Source organism: Sinocyclocheilus anshuiensis, unplaced genomic scaffold (genome assembly GCF_001515605.1).
Source record: "Sinocyclocheilus anshuiensis isolate Anshui unplaced genomic scaffold, SAMN03320099.WGS_v1.1 scaffold681, whole genome shotgun sequence".
In the NCBI taxonomy this organism is placed as follows: Eukaryota; Metazoa; Chordata; class Actinopteri; order Cypriniformes; family Cyprinidae; genus Sinocyclocheilus; species Sinocyclocheilus anshuiensis.
Window position 1 is genome coordinate 948,840 of NW_015537978.1, and position 8,562 is coordinate 957,401.

Sequence of the window (8,562 nt, forward strand, 5' to 3'; positions counted from 1 at the left end):
ACTATATCACCTAGCGGTTGTAATTACATCAGCAGATTCGGCACATTCGCGATAGAAAAGCGGCGCGTTCACGTTATGGTATTACAACTGTGAAATTACAAACAAAAAATACACATTCTGAGACATGAACTGAAATTAATTGTGAATTTTATTAACATTAAATCGTCCTCCTCCCATTTTCACCTCAAAATTATAGGGAAGCTGTGCCTCCCCTGCCTCCCCCGATGAGCCGCCACTGAAACACATATGTGCTTTTGTGCATTAGTACAAGAAATATATACAAGCTAGTGATTGGGAGGGTGTGTATGAAAGATAAGAAAGAAGTCTGTGTTCTTCGGTGGTTCGACTGTCTGAATACATCTGTATGTTAAGATGTTACACCGTTCGCTCTTGTTTACCTGTGACTCGCACACGTGTGTGTGGGGACGGCTGATTTGAAGAAGATTAGATCAGTGGATTCGCTTTTCCTGACAAACGCACTCTGACGGGCATACAAACAGGTTTGTGTCTGTTAGTAAACAAATCATCTGTGCTATTCAACACATGCATCCCCACACACACACACGCATACACACACACCACCAGGGATTAAGAGATGGCAGAAATACTTAAATAGAACTGACAGGGGGCAAATGATTTTGACCCCTACCAAACACACACAGATCTGAAACATTCACATGATCACACAAACAAACATAGTATATGAGCGCACATAGACACACACACACACACACACACACACACACACACACACACAACAAAACACGTACTTTGCCTCAGGCAAATGACTTGTACGACAATAATTTTAAAGGATAAAGGTTCAAAGCGAGACAGGCCTGTTATAGGCTTTGGCGTGCATGCTTTGACATATCTGCTCTAAAAAAACAATGCAACTGGTATTCGCTTTTCAGCCTCAAAGGAGCATTTTTCTGTACTTAAGAACTGAAGAGCACTTCACATTGCTTTTCCACTTTGTTTATATAATGCTCATTCAATTAAACTTTAACAAACTCACCAAAACACCATTCATTGACCTTTCATTACTGCCCCCTGCCAACTTCTCCTTTTTTCTCTCCCTTCATGCTGTTTTGTTCTTTTTGTGCCTAAATGTTCCCTCTGTTTCAGTCCTGCATCCTCCAGCCGGTAGGGTTAGCGGAGCTGGCACCAGGGACTGGACACATGGGGTGAGAGAGAAAGAGTTAGTGCTCAGCGGTCTTCTGGACCACTCAATACAAAATGTTCATCCAATCAGAGACCTCGCTTTCCCATTCAGTTCCAGCTTTAGTTGAACCATCAGTAGCAGAAATATATATATATATATATATATATATATAAAACCCCCAAACTCCCCACCTCCAGATCACATATGATTCCTCTGTTTCACTAAACTACATACACACAAATACACACAGAGATTTTTTTAAATTTTCAAACACAATGGTTTTCATGCTAACACAATAACATTTACTATGCCCTACCTCTAAATCCTACCTCACACAAGCCCATTGACATGAGTAGATTTGAAGAAAAACACGATTTGGTCCAGTTATGAACTTTGAACAATGAATCCTTTCAGAACTGGGTAGTAACTCGTTACATGTAATCTTGATTACGTAATCAGATTCCAAAAATCAAGTACTTGTAATTTGATTAAAATACATTTTAAAATACTCGTAATCAGACTACAGGTACTTTTTTTGATTACATGATTACATATTATTCACAGAATATCCATAAATTAATCATAATTTATTGATTCTTCCGATATTCCTCTTTTTCATCTTTTAAATGCTCCTTTTTAAAATAGTCTAGTCTTTTGTGGACATTCGCACAAAGACCAGTCACAAGTCACTACACAGCATTTGACCACTGGATTACAAAATTCATTTCAGGTTTAAGAAGTGTTTCAACACTGCATCATACTGATGCATTCATTTATATTTGAATTATCACTCAGTGGTTATTTAATCATTTATTACTGTGTCTGTGGAAGTCTTTTGTCTTTCAGACACATTAAAATGCACAAATTCACATGGTTATTGTTTTGTTTTTTTATGAAATGCATGGATTCCTGAACTTTTTTTGTCATCTGAACCTCTTTCATCTAATATATTTACTTGAAGTACCCCTGAGATTTTAAAATAAATATTTAATAGTTATTCATCGTATTTGCATGTTCATGTCTGACATTGGTTAAAGATCACAACATGCAGAGAAGCATAAAATATTTCATCTTTTTTAGTACGTGTTTTATTTTGATTGTCATTATTTTAAAATGATTTATTTTAATTTTACATTTTTTTGATTCAATTAATTATTAGCTTTTCATTAAACTCACAAACCCCGGAACCCCTGTTTGGGAAACCTTGACATAATGTAATGTTTAATGCGCTTCATGTTTTTAATTACAACAAATGGAATATATATCTTACTCTTAATCTTACTCTTGATGTTTTTATATCAATATGGTACAAGATTATCCTACTTATATTCAATGATCAATATTTAAATATGTAAAACTGTCAAAGAGTGATATAAACAAACCATTGCAATATTTTTATGTGTGAAAATTATTTAAAAAAAAAGGATTGCATCTTAAGTCTGGAATACAATACACAATTTTTTAAATCTGAAATGCCTAAAACATTAGGTAACATAGACATTTTAAATCGTACACTTTTCAAGTTCCAAAACAACAAATTAAAAAAATAAAAATAAAAATTCAAAAAACAAACAAACAAAAAAACATACACCTTGTTGGTGTATGATATGTGTTGATATGTGTTCTAAAATCAGCTCAAAATATCAAACATGTTTGCTATTCTCCTACTGGATGGAATCATAATCTGTTTAAAAAGTTACAAAAATAAAATAAAAACAACCAGAGTCTGTGAATATCATACACTCCAACAGCTAAAAGCCATGCAGTCTTGTTTTGACTTACAGCAACTAGCATCGATTCGTCCAGACTGCAAATCGGGACAGAAATCTATGTAAAAGTTGTGTAGTGTATTCCAGCACTTAGTTTTGCCCTTAATAAATCTTGTCCCTTTTCAAAAGTTTTTCAAAAGTTATGCTTCGTTACCCAGAAGACAACAGTGTCAGTGAATAGCATGCTTGAGATGAAATATGACGTGCACTGTGTGAAGAAACCAAAACAAAAACAACAAAAAAGTGAATTTCATTTCCATTAATAGAATGTTTTCATTGTGTGCCATATTCAATTCAGCTGAATGATGCAAAAAGTCAAAAGGTATTACTTAATTATATTTAGGAAACAAAATTTGTCACAAATTAATTTTTGCATTGCCCTTATTTCAAAAACGGTTATAATGCCATTTCCACCACTGTCATTGCCCTCACAAAACACAGGTTAAAATCACAATGTGTGTGCGTAAAATATTTTGTAAGAGAGCTCTTTTTTTTTTTCTTTTTTTTTAAGTCCACAGTGCCTATAGCAAAAGAAACTCTCAGTTATGGCTTTGAAAGATGACACGTTGAATAATGAATGTGTTATTTTTGAAACTCATCTTCAGCTTTTCTCTCCAGGTGACACAAAGTGGGTCTAATGTTACAAAGCCAAGGTTTAATCCCTGAATTAAAGCTTAATCCATTCTCACACTGGCAGTTTACCTTCCATCGAGAGAGAAAGGCAGAGAAATGATGAAAGTATTATGACAGATTTCTCTGTGTGCTGAACAATTGCATCAGGGTATATGAATGTTGGTCAAATGACACATCACACCACCTTACTAAAAGTCACACACTCACACCCACTTAAGAACCTTCAGGAGGTTCAGATGTACCCTTCAGCAGTATATCATTTTAAGTTGGTTTATCTTTGTGTGTGTGTTTGCTGCTGTAGAAGACGGCACCAGCAGAGATCTATTTGTCAGATTAAGGCTAGACCTGAGCTAAACTTCACGCTAATGGCGATTCTGGCTCTCAGATCTTCCAGAGTCTTTGGAGAGAGTGGCATTCTGTCTGTTGGAGTTGAGCTTTGAGTTAAAATACCACATACACTGAACACACACACACACACACACACACACACACACACACACACACGCAGAGGAAACTTTCTCCCATAAACTTCCACAGAGCCAAACTTCGGCCATCTGTCGATCATAACAAATCCTAATTATTTAACTCTTCCACTCAAATCTGCTCTCTCTCTCTCTCTCTCTATCTCCCTCCATCTGCTGGGTGAGAATCTGATGTCATATAGACAACCGGTGATCAAACATGTCCTTTTTTATTGCATGTCTCAATTCAGTTCAGATGACATGTGCTCGCTCACTAACTCTCTCATCATTGCTTCCACGTTTATTTTTATAATTTTATTTCTGTAAATGTGCCATGGCTCAATTCGTGATTTTAGCACCCATCTGTAAAAAAAGTAATGTAAAATGAAGGGGTTAATTTGCAGAAAGTTGTTGAACACATGTTTAGAAAGAATTGTGTCATCTTCTTCAGATGCAGGTAGAAAAACAATATAATTGTGTATTTAGGAACTCAGCTTTGTATCACTAGCAACATGATTAGATTGTAATGTGAGGCAGCTGTTAGCAAGCTCTGTGTATTTTCAACTATATGTCTCAATAATTGTCAAAAATGCTATTTGTGCGCTACATTGTAAATTGTTTTTATACTAAAGCTTGTGCAAGAAACAAACATCTGCTAAATATAAGTGCAGCAGAAACACAGAAATAACCGTTATAAGCATTAAAAAAAAGCATGGGGGAGAGCAGAAATAATCATAACAATTTTTTGCTCATTTATTCAGAATATAATTAGCTTAAAGATTTAAAATTTGAGCTAATTTTAGCAGTCATCACCCATGACGATTAAATGAATAACTTAATCAAGTAGCATACAATTAATCTAGAAGTTCATAAAGGCCAGTGTTGCATTCATAACACTTATGCTGTATAATCATAATGGGGGGATTGTGATAAATGTAACAAAGGAAAAGGTTTTATAATGTGAATATTTGTGCACATGCTAATGTTAGTCAATAGGAAACACATCCTCAACCACAAGACACATTCCAAGATTAGGAAGCACATTTACACAACACATGTAAAAAACATAGAATAAGTTAATAAAAAAAAAAACTTCAAAAGAGAATTTTTGAATGTGTAAGAACATTTTGGTAACACTTTAGTACAGGGACCAATTCTCACTATTAAATAGTTGCTTATTAGCATGCCTCTTGTTAACATATTGGCTGTTTATTAATACTTATAAAGCACATATTCTGCATGACCATATTCTACATCTCTAATACCTAAACTTAACAACTACCTTACTGTTAATAAGCAGCACATTAGGAGTCTATTGAGGCAAAAGTCGTAGTTCATGGTTTGTTAATAGCAAGAATTAGACCTTAAAATAAAGTGTGACCGTTTTTTTTCTTTCAGATCTACCGACATTAACCCTTAAATGCATACCTCGGGTCTTTAGCGCCCCAGGACATCATTCACTACCCTCTCCCTCCTTCATTTTTTAAAGTTAGACATCAACTTTCTTAGTATTTCTCAATCTATTCATTATAAGCAATATAACAAGGAAAAAAACTAAAAGAATGTCTGTTTTTTTAATAAGGTGTCACTGTTTGGTAGACAATGATGACGTGATGTTTCACTCATAATAACCACAGGCATAAAACAAAAGAATATCATCAGCAAAAATTGAACTGGTATGAATGGCTTTACTGCAGAGCAGTTACTGTACACAATGAAATATAAGTGCCACTGTCATTTGATTGTGAATGTGATGAATAAGCTGCCAGTGATCAAAATACTGATTTTGAAGTCATTGAAAACGATAGTTTTGAGAATATGGTTGAGATTGCGAATTATTTTATTATTTATTTATTTTATTTTTTTATTTTATATTTTATTTTATTTTATTTTATTTTTGATTTCATTTGATTTAATTTAATTTGATTTAATTTAATTTAATTTGATTTGATTTGATTTGATTTCATTGTTTTTATAAAAAAAAAAACAGAACAAACAAACAACATTGTCTCAGACTACACACACACCCACAAAGAAGAAAAATAATATAAAATAAAAAACACACGTATATACAATACCTTAGACATAAATTATAATACTAACAGATTCAGCATTTCATTATAAATACAGATTCAGTAACTAGAGGTATCATAATAAAGAGCTGCAAAACATCGAAATAAGTATTAATAATGGTTCATAAATGTAAATACTGTAAAGGAGGTACAGTACATTGCTACATAAATCACCCAGAATATTGCTTTAAACAAGGTTTTTGATTCACTCAAAAGTGCAGAAACAACAGCCCGAGTAGCCTAGAAAGTAGTCTCATCAATAAATAAAGAGCAAGATCAGTGTTACTATTCCCTCTCCTGTAAGCAGACAACAGCCACGTTGAAGACGTTTCAGCCCAACAAGTGGCATCTGATTGAAAAGCTCCAGTGATGTACAAGAGGTCTGCACACAGCAGCTTTCAAAGCCTTTGAAAAGTAGACTTGAGACTGTGTCCCCTGAACGAGGCAAAAAAGATCGGCTAGGTCGCAGGAGATCTAGAAAGCGACTTTATGATTTTGCATATTTCATTTACGAACCCAACAGAAGGTAAAACAAATCCATGTTTTGAGAGCCTGTTTATATCACAGAGGCGCACACGCACGCACACACTTGCATTCTCTCTCACTTCCTCTCAGCAGCTCATCGCCCAGGCTTTGATTTCCCGCTGTTACTGTGGCATTTGTTTCCATGGTTACCAAAAACACTCAAACTGAGATACAGCCAGTCTTTCAGAAAAAGCAAACAGTTGTCACTAACCAACTGCGCACACTCGCACACACACATTTAGCCTCGTGCATGAATGTGTTTTCAATTTTTCGAGATGCGTGCATATAATTATGCGAGACGAGTGCGTGCATATAATTAACAAGCTCGTTTCAGTCTTTTGTCAGTGGTTTCATCTATAGGAATTGTTTTGAAATATTGGCTTGAGTTTTTTAGTTCGCACTTCAGGTAAAACCTTTTCTGCTGCAAAATAAAGATTTCTCAACCCTGTAAAGGAGTACTTTCACTCAGAAATAAAGAATTATTTTCTCACCCCCATGTTTTTCAAAACCCACATGACTTTCATTTGTGCAACACAAAAGGTGACATTCATGTTAAAGTTGTTATTTTTCATACAGTGAAAGCGAATGGTGACTATAGCTGTCAAAAACAGGGTCCCACTTTATTTTAGGAGGCTTTAACTTATATGTGCTTATATCAGAAAAGAAGTACAATGTAATGATTGTGTTCATATTGTATTGCAAAACACTTTTGCTGCTATTGAGGTTAGGGACAAGTTGGGTGGTATGGGTAGGTTTAAGTGTGGGTTCAAGTGTAAGTGATGTGTCACTTTTAGTGTAATTCTAAATGTAATTACAGAAATTCATTATAGACGTAATTACATGCAGGTATTTTTTTTTAAATATAAGTACAATGTATGTACACAAGTGCATTTTATCAAATGATTTATTTAAATGTAAGCACATAGTAGTTAAGGCCACCTAATATAAAATGGGACCAAAAACAAGATATCTAGTGAATTATTTATTAAGAGTTTATCAGGGGCATTCTGTCAAAGTCCCTTTAAGGCAAGTCATTTCACTTGGCGGCCATCTCTTTGAATGGAAAAACATAAAATTCTCCCAAGTCTTTGATGACTTTGCCAATTAGCGTCTGACTTTTATTTAGAAGTCTATATTGGATGTTGCACTTTCTCCCATTCATAAGTAATATGCACCGTCTTAGTATACTTAAAGTCTTTTGTTACATCCATAAGCCTCAAATGCTCCGCATACCCAAGGTTTTTGAGAATGAGCCCAGGGACTATAAATTCCCTCGTCGTTTGATGTTTAACATAAGGCTTTCATAACGAAATGCTGGGAATATGTATGTAACTGTCCATAAATTATCTATTTGTCAAATGTGGGTAATTTTCTAAAAAATCTGTGCCAGTTACAGAGGGATTCGGATGAGCAGATCTACAGAATCATCATCATTATTGTTCCCCGTTCTCATTGGTTTTGGTGATTTCATGCGCAAGAAAAGCTGTGAATTGCTCGTGTAAGCAGGAAAATGTGATTCCATTACCAAAAATCACAGTGTATTTGATTAAAAACTAACTCAACTAAACCAAGTGGGGGGGAATCATGTTATTTTCTGTTTATTTTCATGTTTTCTCAAGCAAAGCAAATTTTGAAAGTCCACTGAAATCATATCTTCACACATTTCTTGGCATAGACAAAGTATGTTGAAGGTGCACGCGAGTTGGGCAAACTAATCAAAATGTAAATCAAAGTGAAATTTCATGAGGATTTTTATGGTTTCATATGTTTTTCCCCTTTGTTCTCCACATAAAGAGGTCACATGCTCGCCACTGGTGTTTATAATGATTATATACTTTTTCAGTCAGTTTTTAATCTTAAAAGGATAGCTCACCAAAAAATGAAAATTCTGTCATTAATTACCCTCATGTCGTTCCAAACCCGTAAGACCTTCGTTCATC